Source organism: Giraffa tippelskirchi, chromosome 14, assembly GCF_054371585.1.
Source record: "Giraffa tippelskirchi isolate mGirTip1 chromosome 14, T2T-mGirTip1v1.2.pri, whole genome shotgun sequence".
In the NCBI taxonomy this organism is placed as follows: domain Eukaryota; kingdom Metazoa; phylum Chordata; class Mammalia; order Artiodactyla; family Giraffidae; genus Giraffa; species Giraffa tippelskirchi.
This window is the reverse complement of record NC_137288.1, coordinates 12,602,501-12,616,980: the sequence shown is the minus strand read 5'-3', so window position 1 is coordinate 12,616,980 and position 14,480 is coordinate 12,602,501. Positions and strand designations below refer to the sequence as shown.

The window sequence follows — 14,480 nt, the reverse complement described above, 5'->3', positions numbered from 1 at the left end:
GGGGTGGGTGGGAGTGTGGGTGCGGGGTGTGTGCGTGTGTGCGGTGCCCCATAGGACCGTGGGGGGGGGCAGTGTGTGTGTGGGGGTGTGGGTCTGTGCTGTGTGCAGATCCCACGTAAGTGTGAGTGAGGGGAGGGGCAGAGGTAGAGGCAGAGGGACACAGCCAGGCCAAGGACAACATAGTTTGGGGGAGGGTCGGGGTGGGGGGTGCGAGTGTGCGTGCGGGGTGTGTGCGTGTGTGCGATGGCGCCTAGGACTGTGCGGGGGGGCGGGCAGTGTGTGGGGGGTGGTGTGTCTGTGCTGTGTGCGGGTGCCACGTGGGTGTGTGCGCCTGTGGGTGCGGGTGTGGGGGAGGGGAGCGGGCAGTGACAGCGGCAGAGAGAGACAGCCAGGCCAAGGACAACGTAGTGTGTGGGGGAGCGGGCGGGGGGTGGGAGTGTGGGTGTGGGGTGTGTGCGTGTGTGCGGTGGCCCATAGGACCGTGGGGGGGCAGTGTGTGTGTGGGGGGGTGTCTGTGCTGTGTGCAGGTCCCACGGAGGTGTGAGTGGGGGGAGGGGCAGAGGCAGAGAGACACAGCCAGGCCAAGGACAACATAGTGGGGGGGGGGCGGGGGGGTGGGAGTGTGCGTGCGGGGTGTGTGCGCGTGTGCGATGGCGCATAGGACCGTGTGTGGGGTGTTGCGTGTGTGCGACGGCACATAGGACCGTGTGTGGGGTGTTGTGTCTGTGCTGTGTGGGAATGCCACGGGGGTGTGTCCGGGTGTGTGGGGGGGCGGGCAGTGACAGAGGCAGAGAGAGACAGCCAGGCCAAGGACAACGTAGTGTGTGTGGGCGGGGTCGGGGTGCGGGGTGGGAGTGTGCGTGCAGGGTGTGTGCGGAGGCGCCTAGGACCGTGCGGGGGGGCGGGCAGTGTGTGGGGGGTGGTGTGTCTGTGCTGTGTGCGGGTGCCACGTGGGTGTGTGCGCCTGTGGGTGCGGGTGTGGGGGAGGGGAGCGGGCAGTGACAGCGGCAGAGAGAGACAGCCAGGCCAAGGACAACGTAGTGTGTGGGGGAGGGGGCGGGGGGGAGTGTGGGTGCGGGGTGTGTGCGGTGGCCCATAGGACCGTGGGGGGGGCAGTGTGTGTGTGTGGGGGGGTGTCTGTGCTGTGTGCAGGTCCCACGGAGGGGTGAGTGGGGGGAGGGGCAGAGGCAGAGGCAAAGAGACACAGCCAGGCCAAGGACAACATAGTGTGGGGGGGGCGGGGCGGGGGGTGGGAGTGTGCGTGCGGGGTGTGTGCGTGTGTGCGATGGCACCTAGGACCGTGTGTGTAGGGGGGCAGTGTGGGGGGATATTGTGTCTGTGCTGTGTGCGAATGCCACGGGGGTGTGTGCGCCTGTGGGTGCGGGTGTGGGAGGGGCGGGCAGTGACAGAGGCAGAGAGAGACAGCCAGGCCAAGGACAACGTAGTGTGGGTGGGCGGGTTCGGGGTGCGGGGTGGGGAGTGTGCGTGCGGGGTGTGTGCGTGTGTGCGGAGGCGCCTAGGACCGCGCGGGGGGGGGCAGTGTGTGTGTAGGGGGGGGTGTCTCTGCTGTGTGCGGGTGCCACGTGGGTGTGAGGGGGGCGGCGGGCAGAGAGACACACAGCCAGGCCAAGGACAACATAGTGTGTGGAGGGGGAGGGGCGGGGGTGGGTGGGGGGTGTGTCTGTGCTGTGTGCGGGTGCCACGTGGTTGTTAAGGGGGGGGCGGGCAGAGAGACACACAGCCAGGCCAAGGACAACATAGTGTGTGGGGGAGGGGCGGGGGGGTGAGAAGCAGTGTGGGTGCCGGGTGTGTGCGTGGGTGCGGTGGCCCATAGGACCGTGTGGGGGAGGGCAGTGTGTGTGGGGGGTGTGTGTCTGTGCTGTGTGCAGGTCCCACGTAGTTGTGAGTGGGGGGAGGGGCAGAGGCAGAGGCAGAGGCAGAGAGACACACAGCCAGGCCAAGGACAACATAGTGGGGCGGGGTGGGGGGGGTGGGAGTGTGCGTGCGGGGTGTGTGCCTGTGTGCGGTGGCGCATAGGGCCGTGTGTGTAGGGGGCCAGTGTCGGGGTGGTGGTGTGTCTGTGCGCCACGTGGGTGTGGGGGGGGGCCGGCAGAGAGACAGAGCCAGTCCAAGGACAACGCTGTGTGTGTGTGTGAGTGGGTGTGCAGGGTGTGGCCGGCGTGTGTGCGGGTGCTGCGTAGGGCCGTGCGGGAGTGCGTGCGCTGTGTGTGTACGCGTTGGGGGCGTGGGCAGCGTGTGTAGGTGGTGCGGGCAGAGACAGAAAGACACAGTCAGCAAAGGACAACGTGCACAGATATTCTTCTGAATATTTGCTTGTGTTTTCTGAGCTCATCACCTCCGGGATCAAGCTCACTCCCGTGCAACGGGAGTCTGCCCCCCTCACCTCAGCCACCACCGGCCAGCACTTGTCTTGGGCAGACAAGGGAGTGTTCCGATTTGGCCGGCGCGGGGGGGGGGGGGGTGGGGTGGCGGAGGAGTGGGGTGGGTGCGCAGGGTTTCGTTGTCACGAGGCGAACTTTGACCCTTGTGTTCTGCCCCTGAACCTCACTGGAGAGACTGGACCCGCGTGACCTGTCACGTCTTGGTTTCAACATCCTTGGCGGGAGAACTAAGATTCCCCCATGCGAAGTGATCAGGCCAGAGAGAAGGAAGTCGATTCCCTTGGGATCCAATGCCCGTTTTCTCGAATCCAGTTAAGTTTCGTCAAGATTTCCCACCCAAACCGAAAAGCCGAAGTGGCTACCTATCCCCGCCCCCTTGACCTCTGTCCCAAGGTGCCCCTCCCACACCGCCTCCTTCCACAGCCTCAAGGCATTCAAGAGTTAGCCGGCCCGGGCCGGCTCCATCCGTGGTCGCCCCGCCCCAAGACCCTCTGAAAAAGCGCCCGACAGGCAGGTGGCGCCCGACCCCCAACCAGCTATCCAGTGAGCCAGCCCCAGCATAGGAGCTTAGTGGGCGACCGACGGGGACTCGTTGCCAGACGGAGCCCATCCTAGTTCGCGTTTCTCCGCTCAGTCAACGGCGCAGACAGGAGAACGGGATCCGCCCACACTTCTCGAGAACGTCCCTGGGCGAGGGATGACGGACGCACGGACGGACGGGACGGGAAGGATTCTTGACTCCCCACCCACGGAGCAGCGGAATGCACTCCCATCCGAGGGGGATCGCAGGCCCACGTCAGACGGTGTGAGCACACGCCCCAGAACAACAACTCGCCAGCATCCCCGTCCGTGTCCCCGTCACCATCTTTGGGCACGCCAGGAGAAAGCCCTTTTGTGACCCGGACGACGGCTCTTTCGGCAAAAGCAACGTTGAGCAACGGCACAAATGAAGAGACTTGGATTTGAAACGACGCGTTCATATAGCAGCGCCTCAAAAGCAAAAGCACGCACTCGTCCCTCACATAACCGCAACCAACAAACCCGACGCACCTGAAAAAGAAAAAGCAAACGGAAGAGAACGGGTCGATCTGGCGGCTCGGTCGCCGAGACCAGATCAACCCCGGAAGGCAGGGCGAGCCGAGAGCCCACTCGGGTGAGGTCGAGCGGGATCAACACGGCAGCTCGGCGGCAGAGGTCGCGAGTGGGAGAGGTCCGTCCGGGTGCTCGACCCGCGGGCGCTGGCCGCTCTGCGGCCCAGTGAGGGAAGGAGGGGGGGAGGGGCGGAGACCCTGACAACTGGGCGACGCGCGCGCGCTGGCGGCTCGGCTGGCGAGGTCGCGAGTGGGAGAGGCCCGGCCGGCAGGTGGACCCGCGGGCACCGACAGCTCGGCGGCAGAGTGAGGAAAGTGGGGGGAGGGGCAGACAGCCTGACAACCGGGCGACGGGCGCGCGCTGGCGGCTCGGCGGGCGAGGTCGCGAGTGGGAGAGGCCCGGCCGACAGCTGGACCCGCGGGCACCGCCAGCTCGGCGGCAGAGTGAGGGAAGGAGGGAGGAGGGGCGGAGTCCCTGCCAGGCGGGCGACGCGCGCGCGCCGGCGGCTGGGCGCCATAGGTCGCGAGTGCGAGAGGCCCGGCCGACAGGTGGACACGCGGGCACCGCCAGCTCGGCGGCAGAGTGAGGGAAGGGGGGGGAGGGGCAGACACCCTGACAACCGGGCGACGGGCGCGTGCTGGCGGCTCGGCGGGCGAGGTCGCGAGTGGGAGAGGCCCGGCCGACAGCTGGACCCGCGGGCACCGCCAGCTCGGCGGCAGAGTGAGGGAAGGAGGGAGGAGGGGCGGAGTCCCTGCCAGGCGGGCGACGCGCGCGCGCTGGCGGCTCGGCGGCAGAGGTCGCGAGTGCGAGAGGCCCGGCCGACAGGTGGACACGCGGGCACCGCCAGCTCGGCGGCAGAGTGAGGGAAGGAGGGAGGAGGGGCGGAGTCCCTGCCAGGCGGGCGACGCGCGCGCGCTGGCGGCTCGGCGGCAGAGGTCGCGAGTGCGAGAGGCCCGGCCGACAGGTGGACACGCGGGCACCGCCAGCTCGGCGGCAGAGTGAGGGAAGGGGGGGAGGGGCAGACAGCCTGACAACCGGGCGACGGGCGCGCGCTGGCGCCTCGGCTGGCGAGGTCGCGAGTGGGAGAGGCCCTGCCCGCAGGTGGACACGCGGGCACCCGCAGCTCGTCGAGAGTTAGGGAAGGGGGGAAGTTAGGGAAGGGGGGGAGGGGATAGAACCCCGTCGGGCTCGTCGACCCGCGGCTCCTGGCGGCTCTGCGGCCGAGTTAGGGGAGGAGTGGGGGAGGGGCAGACAGCCTGACAGCCGGGCGACGGGCGCGCGCTGGCGGCTCGGCGGGCGAGGTCGCGATTGGGAGAGGCCCCGCCCGCAGGTGGACACGCCGGCACCCGCAGCTCGTCGAGAGTTAGGGAAGGGGGGGAGTTAGGGAAGGGGGGGAGGGGATAGAACCCCTTCGGACTCGTCGACCCGCGGCTCCTGGCGGCTCTGCGGCCGAGTTAGGGGAGGAGGGGGGGAGGGGCAGACAGCCTGACAGCCGGGCGACGGGCGCGCGCTGCCGGCTCGGCGGGCGAGGTCGCGAGTGGGAGAGGCCCTGCCCGCAGGTGGACCCGCGGGCACCCGCAGCTCGTCGACAGGGTTAGGGAAGGGGGGGAGGGGATAGAGCCCCGTCGGGCTCGTCGACCCGCGGCTCCTGGCGGCTCTGCGGCCGAGTTAGGGAAGGGGGGGAGGGGCAGACTCCCTGCCAGGCGGGCGACGCGCGCGCGCTGGCGGCTGGGCGCCATAGGTCGCGAGTGCGAGAGGCCCGGCCGACAGGTGGATACGCGGGCACCGCCAGCTCGGCGGCAGAGTGAGGGAAGGGGGGGAGGGGCAGACACCCTGACAACCGGGCGACGGGCGCGTGCTGGCGGCTCGGCGGGCGAGGTCGCCAGTGGGAGAGGCCCGGCCGACAGCTGGACCCGCGGGCACCGCCAGCTCGGCGACAGAGTGAGGGAAGGAGGGAGGAGGGGCGGAGTCCCTGCCAGGCGGGCGACGCGCGCGCGCTGGCGGCTCGGCGGCAGAGGTCGCGAGTGCGAGAGGCCCGGCCGACAGGTGGACACGCGGGCACCGCCAGCTCGGCGCAGAGTGAGGAAAGGGGGGAGGAGGGGCAGACACCCTGACAGCCGGGAGACGGGCTCGCGCTGGCGGCTCGGCGGGCGAGGTCGCGAGTGGGAGAGGCCCTGCCGGCAGGTGGACACGCGGGCACCCGCAGTTCGTCGACAGGGTGAGGGAAGGGGGGGAGGGGATAGAGCCCCGTCGGGCTCGTCGACCCGCGGCTCCTGGCGGCTCTGCGGCCGAGTTAGGGGAGGAGTGGGGGAGGGGCAGACAGCCTGACAGCCGGGCGACGGGCGCGCGCTGCCGTCTCGGCGGGCGAGGTCGCGAGTGGGAGGGGCCCTGCCCGCAGGTGGACCCGCGGGCACCCGCAGCTCGTCGTCAGGGTTAGGGAAGGGGGGGAGTTAGGGAAGGGGGGGAGGGGCTAGAACCCCGTCGCGCTGGTCGACCCGCGGCTCCTGGCGGCTCTGCGGCCGAGTTAGGGGAGGAGTGGGGGAGGGGCAGACAGCCTGACAGCCGGGCGACGGGCGCGCGCTGCCGTCTCCGCGGGCGAGGTCGCGAGTGGGAGGGGCCCTGCCCGCAGGTGGACCCGCGGGCACCCGCAGCTCGTCGTCAGGGTTAGGGAAGGGGGGGAGTTAGGGAAGGGGGGGAGGGGCTAGAACCCCGTCGCGCTGGTCGACCCGCGGCTCCTGGCGGCTCTGCGGCCGAGTTAGGGGAGGAGTGGGGGAGGGGCAGACAGCCTGACAGCCGGGCGACGGGCGCGCGCTGCTGTCTCGGCGGCAGAGGTCGCGAGTGCGAGAGGCCCGGCCGACAGGTGGACCCTCGGGCACCCGCAGCTCGTCGACAGGGTTAGGGAAGGGGGGGAGTTAGGGAAGGGGGGGAGGGGCTAGAACCCCGTCGGGCTCGTCGACCCGCGGCTCCTGGCGGCTCTGCGGCCGAGTTAGGGAAGGGGGGGGAGGGGCAGACTCCCTGCCAGGCGGGCGACGCGCGCGCGCCGGCGGCTGGGCGCCATAGTTCGCGAGTGCGAGAGGCCCGGCCGACAGGTGGACACGCGGGCACCGCCAGCTCGGCGGCAGAGTGAGGGAAGGGGGGGAGGGGCAGACACCCTGACAACCGGGCGACGGGCGCGTGCTGGCGGCTCGGCGGGCGAGGTCGCGAGTGGGAGAGGCCCGGCCGACAGCTGGACCCGCGGGCACCGCCAGCTCGGCGGCAGAGTGAGGGAAGGAGAGAGGAGGGGCGGAGTCCCTGCCAGGCGGGCGACGCGCGCGCGCTGGCGGCTGGGCGCCATAGGTCGCGAGTGCGAGAGGCCCGGCCGACAGGTGGACACGCGGGCACCGCCAGCTCGGCGGCAGAGTGAGGGAAGGAGGGAGGAGGGGCGGAGTCCCTGCCAGGCGGGCGACGCGCGCGCGCTGGCGGCTCGGCGGCAGAGGTCGCGAGTGCGAGAGGCCCGGCCGACAGGTGGACACGCGGGCACCGCCAGCTCGGCGGCAGAGTGAGGGAAGGGGGGGAGGGGCAGACAGCCTGACAACCGGGCGACGGGCGCGCGCTGGCGCCTCGGCTGGCGAGGTCGCGAGTGGGAGAGGCCCTGCCCGCAGGTGGACACGCGGGCACCCGCAGCTCGTCGAGAGTTAGGGAAGGGGGGGGAGTTAGGGAAGGGGGGGAGGGGATAGAACCCCGTCGGGCTCGTCGACCCGCGGCTCCTGGCGGCTCTGCGGCCGAGTTAGGGGAGGAGGGGGGGAGGGGCAGACAGCCTGACAGCCGGGCGACGGGCGCGCGCTGCCGTCTCGGCGGGCGAGGTCGCGAGTGGGAGGGGCCCTGCCCGCAGGTGGACCCGCGGGCACCCGCAGCTCGTCGACAGGGTTAGGGAAGGGGGGGAGTTAGGGAAGGGGGGGAGGGGCTAGAACCCCGTCGGGCTCGTCGACCCGCGGCTCCAAGCGGCTCTGCGGCCGAGTTAGGGGAGGAGGGGGGGAGGGGCAGACAGCCTGACAGCCGGGCGACGGGCGCGCGCTGCCGGCTCGGCGGGCGAGGTCGCGAGTGGGAGAGGCCCTGCCCGCAGGTGGACCCGCGGGCACCCGCAGCTCGTCGACAGGGTTAGGGAAGGGGGGGAGGGGATAGAGCCCCGTCGGGCTCGTCGACCCGCGGCTCCTGGCGGCTCTGCGGCCGAGTTAGGGAAGGGGGGGGAGGGGCAGACTCCCTGCCAGGCGGGCGACGCGCGCGCGCCGGCGGCTGGGCGCCAAAGTTCGCGAGTGCGAGAGGCCCGGCCGACAGGTGGACACGCGGGCACCGCCAGCTCGGCGGCAGAGTGAGGGAAGGGGGGGAGGGGCAGACACCCTGACAACCGGGCGACGGGCGCGTGCTGGCGGCTCGGCGGGCGAGGTCGCGAGTGGGAGAGGCCCTGCCGACAGCTGGACCCGCGGGCACCGCCAGCTCGGCGACAGAGTGAGGGAAGGAGGGAGGAGGGGCGGAGTCCCTGCCAGGCGGGCGACGCGCGCGCGCTGGCGGCTCGGCGGCAGAGGTCGCGAGTGCGAGAGGCCCGGCCGACAGGTGGACACGCGGGCACCGCCAGCTCGGCGCAGAGTGAGGAAAGGGGGGAGGAGGGGCAGACACCCTGACAGCCGGGAGACGGGCTCGCGCTGGCGGCTCGGCGGGCGAGGTCGCGAGTGGGAGAGGCCCTGCCGGCAGGTGGACACGCGGGCACCCGCAGCTCGTCGTCAGGGTTAGGGAAGGGGGGGAGTTAGGGAAGGGGGGGAGGGGCTAGAACCCCGTCGCGCTGGTCGACCCGCGGCTCCTGGCGGCTCTGCGGCCGAGTTAGGGGAGGAGTGGGGGAGGGGCAGACAGCCTGACAGCCGGGCGACGGGCGCGCGCTGCTGTCTCGGCGGCAGAGGTCGCGAGTGCGAGAGGCCCGGCCGACAGGTGGACCCTCGGGCACCCGCAGCTCGTCGACAGGGTTAGGGAAGGGGGGGAGTTAGGGAAGGGGGGGAGGGGCTAGAACCCCGTCGGGCTCGTCGACCCGCGGCTCCTGGCGGCTCTGCGGCCGAGTTAGGGAAGGGGGGGGAGGGGCAGACTCCCTGCCAGGCGGGCGACGCGCGCGCGCCGGCGGCTGGGCGCCATAGTTCGCGAGTGCGAGAGGCCCGGCCGACAGGTGGACACGCGGGCACCGCCAGCTCGGCGGCAGAGTGAGGGAAGGGGGGGAGGGGCAGACACCCTGACAACCGGGCGACGGGCGCGTGCTGGCGGCTCGGCGGGCGAGGTCGCGAGTGGGAGAGGCCCGGCCGACAGCTGGACCCGCGGGCACCGCCAGCTCGGCGGCAGAGTGAGGGAAGGAGAGAGGAGGGGCGGAGTCCCTGCCAGGCGGGCGACGCGCGCGCGCTGGCGGCTGGGCGCCATAGGTCGCGAGTGCGAGAGGCCCGGCCGACAGGTGGACACGCGGGCACCGCCAGCTCGGCGGCAGAGTGAGGGAAGGAGGGAGGAGGGGCGGAGTCCCTGCCAGGCGGGCGACGCGCGCGCGCTGGCGGCTCGGCGGCAGAGGTCGCGAGTGCGAGAGGCCCGGCCGACAGGTGGACACGCGGGCACCGCCAGCTCGGCGGCAGAGTGAGGGAAGGGGGGGAGGGGCAGACAGCCTGACAACCGGGCGACGGGCGCGCGCTGGCGCCTCGGCTGGCGAGGTCGCGAGTGGGAGAGGCCCTGCCCGCAGGTGGACACGCGGGCACCCGCAGCTCGTCGAGAGTTAGGGAAGGGGGGGGAGTTAGGGAAGGGGGGGAGGGGATAGAACCCCGTCGGGCTCGTCGACCCGCGGCTCCTGGCGGCTCTGCGGCCGAGTTAGGGGAGGAGGGGGGGAGGGGCAGACAGCCTGACAGCCGGGCGACGGGCGCGCGCTGCCGTCTCGGCGGGCGAGGTCGCGAGTGGGAGGGGCCCTGCCCGCAGGTGGACCCGCGGGCACCCGCAGCTCGTCGACAGGGTTAGGGAAGGGGGGGAGTTAGGGAAGGGGGGGAGGGGCTAGAACCCCGTCGGGCTCGTCGACCCGCGGCTCCAAGCGGCTCTGCGGCCGAGTTAGGGGAGGAGGGGGGGAGGGGCAGACAGCCTGACAGCCGGGCGACGGGCGCGCGCTGCCGGCTCGGCGGGCGAGGTCGCGAGTGGGAGAGGCCCTGCCCGCAGGTGGACCCGCGGGCACCCGCAGCTCGTCGACAGGGTTAGGGAAGGGGGGGAGGGGATAGAGCCCCGTCGGGCTCGTCGACCCGCGGCTCCTGGCGGCTCTGCGGCCGAGTTAGGGAAGGGGGGGGAGGGGCAGACTCCCTGCCAGGCGGGCGACGCGCGCGCGCCGGCGGCTGGGCGCCAAAGTTCGCGAGTGCGAGAGGCCCGGCCGACAGGTGGACACGCGGGCACCGCCAGCTCGGCGGCAGAGTGAGGGAAGGGGGGGAGGGGCAGACACCCTGACAACCGGGCGACGGGCGCGTGCTGGCGGCTCGGCGGGCGAGGTCGCGAGTGGGAGAGGCCCTGCCGACAGCTGGACCCGCGGGCACCGCCAGCTCGGCGACAGAGTGAGGGAAGGAGGGAGGAGGGGCGGAGTCCCTGCCAGGCGGGCGACGCGCGCGCGCTGGCGGCTCGGCGGCAGAGGTCGCGAGTGCGAGAGGCCCGGCCGACAGGTGGACACGCGGGCACCGCCAGCTCGGCGCAGAGTGAGGAAAGGGGGGAGGAGGGGCAGACACCCTGACAGCCGGGAGACGGGCTCGCGCTGGCGGCTCGGCGGGCGAGGTCGCGAGTGGGAGAGGCCCTGCCGGCAGGTGGACACGCGGGCACCCGCAGTTCGTCGACAGGGTGAGGGAAGGGGGGGAGGGGATAGAGCCCCGTCGGGCTCGTCGACCCGCGGCTCCTGGCGGCTCTGCGGCCGAGTTAGGGGAGGAGTGGGGGAGGGGCAGACAGCCTGACAGCCGGGCGACGGGCGCGCGCTGCCGTCTCCGCGGGCGAGGTCGCGAGTGGGAGGGGCCCTGCCCGCAGGTGGACCCGCGGGCACCCGCAGCTCGTCGTCAGGGTTAGGGAAGGGGGGGAGTCAGGGAAGGGGGGGAGGGGCTAGAACCCCGTCGCGCTGGTCGACCCGCGGCTCCTGGCGGCTCTGCGGCCGAGTTAGGGGAGGAGTGGGGGAGGGGCAGACAGCCTGACAGCCGGGCGACGGGCGCGCGCTGCCGTCTCCGCGGGCGAGGTCGCGAGTGGGAGGGGCCCTGCCCGCAGGTGGACCCGCGGGCACCCGCAGCTCGTCGTCAGGGTTAGGGAAGGGGGGGAGTCAGGGAAGGGGGGGAGGGGCTAGAACCCCGTCGCGCTGGTCGACCCGCGGCTCCTGGCGGCTCTGCGGCCGAGTTAGGGGAGGAGTGGGGGAGGGGCAGACTCCCTGCCAGGCGGGCGACGCGCGCGCGCCGGCGGCTGGGCGCCATAGTTCGCGAGTGCGAGAGGCCCGGCCGACAGGTGGACACGCGGGCACCGCCAGCTCGGCGGCAGAGTGAGGGAAGGGGGGGAGGGGCAGACACCCTGACAACCGGGCGACGGGCGCGTGCTGGCGGCTCGGCGGGCGAGGTCGCGAGTGGGAGAGGCCCGGCCGACAGCTGGACCCGCGGGCACCGCCAGCTCGGCGGCAGAGTGAGGGAAGGAGAGAGGAGGGGCGGAGTCCCTGCCAGGCGGGCGACGCGCGCGCGCTGGCGGCTGGGCGCCATAGGTCGCGAGTGCGAGAGGCCCGGCCGACAGGTGGACACGCGGGCACCGCCAGCTCGGCGGCAGAGTGAGGGAAGGAGGGAGGAGGGGCGGAGTCCCTGCCAGGCGGGCGACGCGCGCGCGCTGGCGGCTCGGCGGCAGAGGTCGCGAGTGCGAGAGGCCCGGCCGACAGGTGGACACGCGGGCACCGCCAGCTCGGCGGCAGAGTGAGGGAAGGGGGGGAGGGGCAGACAGCCTGACAACCGGGCGACGGGCGCGCGCTGGCGCCTCGGCTGGCGAGGTCGCGAGTGGGAGAGGCCCTGCCCGCAGGTGGACACGCGGGCACCCGCAGCTCGTCGAGAGTTAGGGAAGGGGGGGGAGTTAGGGAAGGGGGGGAGGGGATAGAACCCCGTCGGGCTCGTCGACCCGCGGCTCCTGGCGGCTCTGCGGCCGAGTTAGGGGAGGAGGGGGGGAGGGGCAGACAGCCTGACAGCCGGGCGACGGGCGCGCGCTGCCGTCTCGGCGGGCGAGGTCGCGAGTGGGAGGGGCCCTGCCCGCAGGTGGACCCGCGGGCACCCGCAGCTCGTCGACAGGGTTAGGGAAGGGGGGGAGTTAGGGAAGGGGGGGAGGGGCTAGAACCCCGTCGGGCTCGTCGACCCGCGGCTCCAAGCGGCTCTGCGGCCGAGTTAGGGGAGGAGGGGGGGAGGGGCAGACAGCCTGACAGCCGGGCGACGGGCGCGCGCTGCCGGCTCGGCGGGCGAGGTCGCGAGTGGGAGAGGCCCTGCCCGCAGGTGGACCCGCGGGCACCCGCAGCTCGTCGACAGGGTTAGGGAAGGGGGGGAGGGGATAGAGCCCCGTCGGGCTCGTCGACCCGCGGCTCCTGGCGGCTCTGCGGCCGAGTTAGGGAAGGGGGGGGAGGGGCAGACTCCCTGCCAGGCGGGCGACGCGCGCGCGCCGGCGGCTGGGCGCCAAAGTTCGCGAGTGCGAGAGGCCCGGCCGACAGGTGGACACGCGGGCACCGCCAGCTCGGCGGCAGAGTGAGGGAAGGGGGGGAGGGGCAGACACCCTGACAACCGGGCGACGGGCGCGTGCTGGCGGCTCGGCGGGCGAGGTCGCGAGTGGGAGAGGCCCTGCCGACAGCTGGACCCGCGGGCACCGCCAGCTCGGCGACAGAGTGAGGGAAGGAGGGAGGAGGGGCGGAGTCCCTGCCAGGCGGGCGACGCGCGCGCGCTGGCGGCTCGGCGGCAGAGGTCGCGAGTGCGAGAGGCCCGGCCGACAGGTGGACACGCGGGCACCGCCAGCTCGGCGCAGAGTGAGGAAAGGGGGGAGGAGGGGCAGACACCCTGACAGCCGGGAGACGGGCTCGCGCTGGCGGCTCGGCGGGCGAGGTCGCGAGTGGGAGAGGCCCTGCCGGCAGGTGGACACGCGGGCACCCGCAGCTCGTCGTCAGGGTTAGGGAAGGGGGGGAGTTAGGGAAGGGGGGGAGGGGCTAGAACCCCGTCGCGCTGGTCGACCCGCGGCTCCTGGCGGCTCTGCGGCCGAGTTAGGGGAGGAGTGGGGGAGGGGCAGACAGCCTGACAGCCGGGCGACGGGCGCGCGCTGCTGTCTCGGCGGCAGAGGTCGCGAGTGCGAGAGGCCCGGCCGACAGGTGGACCCTCGGGCACCCGCAGCTCGTCGACAGGGTTAGGGAAGGGGGGGAGTTAGGGAAGGGGGGGAGGGGCTAGAACCCCGTCGGGCTCGTCGACCCGCGGCTCCTGGCGGCTCTGCGGCCGAGTTAGGGAAGGGGGGGGAGGGGCAGACTCCCTGCCAGGCGGGCGACGCGCGCGCGCCGGCGGCTGGGCGCCATAGTTCGCGAGTGCGAGAGGCCCGGCCGACAGGTGGACACGCGGGCACCGCCAGCTCGGCGGCAGAGTGAGGGAAGGGGGGGAGGGGCAGACACCCTGACAACCGGGCGACGGGCGCGTGCTGGCGGCTCGGCGGGCGAGGTCGCGAGTGGGAGAGGCCCGGCCGACAGCTGGACCCGCGGGCACCGCCAGCTCGGCGGCAGAGTGAGGGAAGGAGAGAGGAGGGGCGGAGTCCCTGCCAGGCGGGCGACGCGCGCGCGCTGGCGGCTGGGCGCCATAGGTCGCGAGTGCGAGAGGCCCGGCCGACAGGTGGACACGCGGGCACCGCCAGCTCGGCGGCAGAGTGAGGGAAGGAGGGAGGAGGGGCGGAGTCCCTGCCAGGCGGGCGACGCGCGCGCGCTGGCGGCTCGGCGGCAGAGGTCGCGAGTGCGAGAGGCCCGGCCGACAGGTGGACACGCGGGCACCGCCAGCTCGGCGGCAGAGTGAGGGAAGGGGGGGAGGGGCAGACAGCCTGACAACCGGGCGACGGGCGCGCGCTGGCGCCTCGGCTGGCGAGGTCGCGAGTGGGAGAGGCCCTGCCCGCAGGTGGACACGCGGGCACCCGCAGCTCGTCGAGAGTTAGGGAAGGGGGGGGAGTTAGGGAAGGGGGGGAGGGGATAGAACCCCGTCGGGCTCGTCGACCCGCGGCTCCTGGCGGCTCTGCGGCCGAGTTAGGGGAGGAGGGGGGGAGGGGCAGACAGCCTGACAGCCGGGCGACGGGCGCGCGCTGCCGTCTCGGCGGGCGAGGTCGCGAGTGGGAGGGGCCCTGCCCGCAGGTGGACCCGCGGGCACCCGCAGCTCGTCGACAGGGTTAGGGAAGGGGGGGAGTTAGGGAAGGGGGGGAGGGGCTAGAACCCCGTCGGGCTCGTCGACCCGCGGCTCCAAGCGGCTCTGCGGCCGAGTTAGGGGAGGAGGGGGGGAGGGGCAGACAGCCTGACAGCCGGGCGACGGGCGCGCGCTGCCGGCTCGGCGGGCGAGGTCGCGAGTGGGAGAGGCCCTGCCCGCAGGTGGACCCGCGGGCACCCGCAGCTCGTCGACAGGGTTAGGGAAGGGGGGGAGGGGATAGAGCCCCGTCGGGCTCGTCGACCCGCGGCTCCTGGCGGCTCTGCGGCCGAGTTAGGGAAGGGGGGGGAGGGGCAGACTCCCTGCCAGGCGGGCGACGCGCGCGCGCCGGCGGCTGGGCGCCAAAGTTCGCGAGTGCGAGAGGCCCGGCCGACAGGTGGACACGCGGGCACCGCCAGCTCGGCGGCAGAGTGAGGGAAGGGGGGGAGGGGCAGACACCCTGACAACCGGGCGACGGGCGCGTGCTGGCGGCTCGGCGGGCGAGGTCGCGAGTGGGAGAGGCCCTGCCGACAGCTGGACCCGCGGGCACCGCCAG

At 73.2% G+C, this 14,480-nt stretch overlaps 1 long non-coding RNA gene across 2 annotated transcripts in view; it reads left to right on the top strand.

The window, feature by feature from the left end:
• The first annotated feature begins 2,804 nt into the window (after window positions 1-2,804).
• The window catches only part of LOC145534292 (uncharacterized), a 33,392-nt gene continuing 21,716 nt past the window's right edge, over window positions 2,805-14,480 (top strand). The window contains exon 1 of one of the 2 annotated variants that reach the window (XR_014074424.1): window positions 2,805-3,555. This is a non-coding gene — a long non-coding RNA (uncharacterized LOC145534292). Of the gene's footprint in view, window positions 3,613-14,480 lie in introns of both variants that reach the window. The other variant, XR_014074425.1, reaches the window with a different exon arrangement.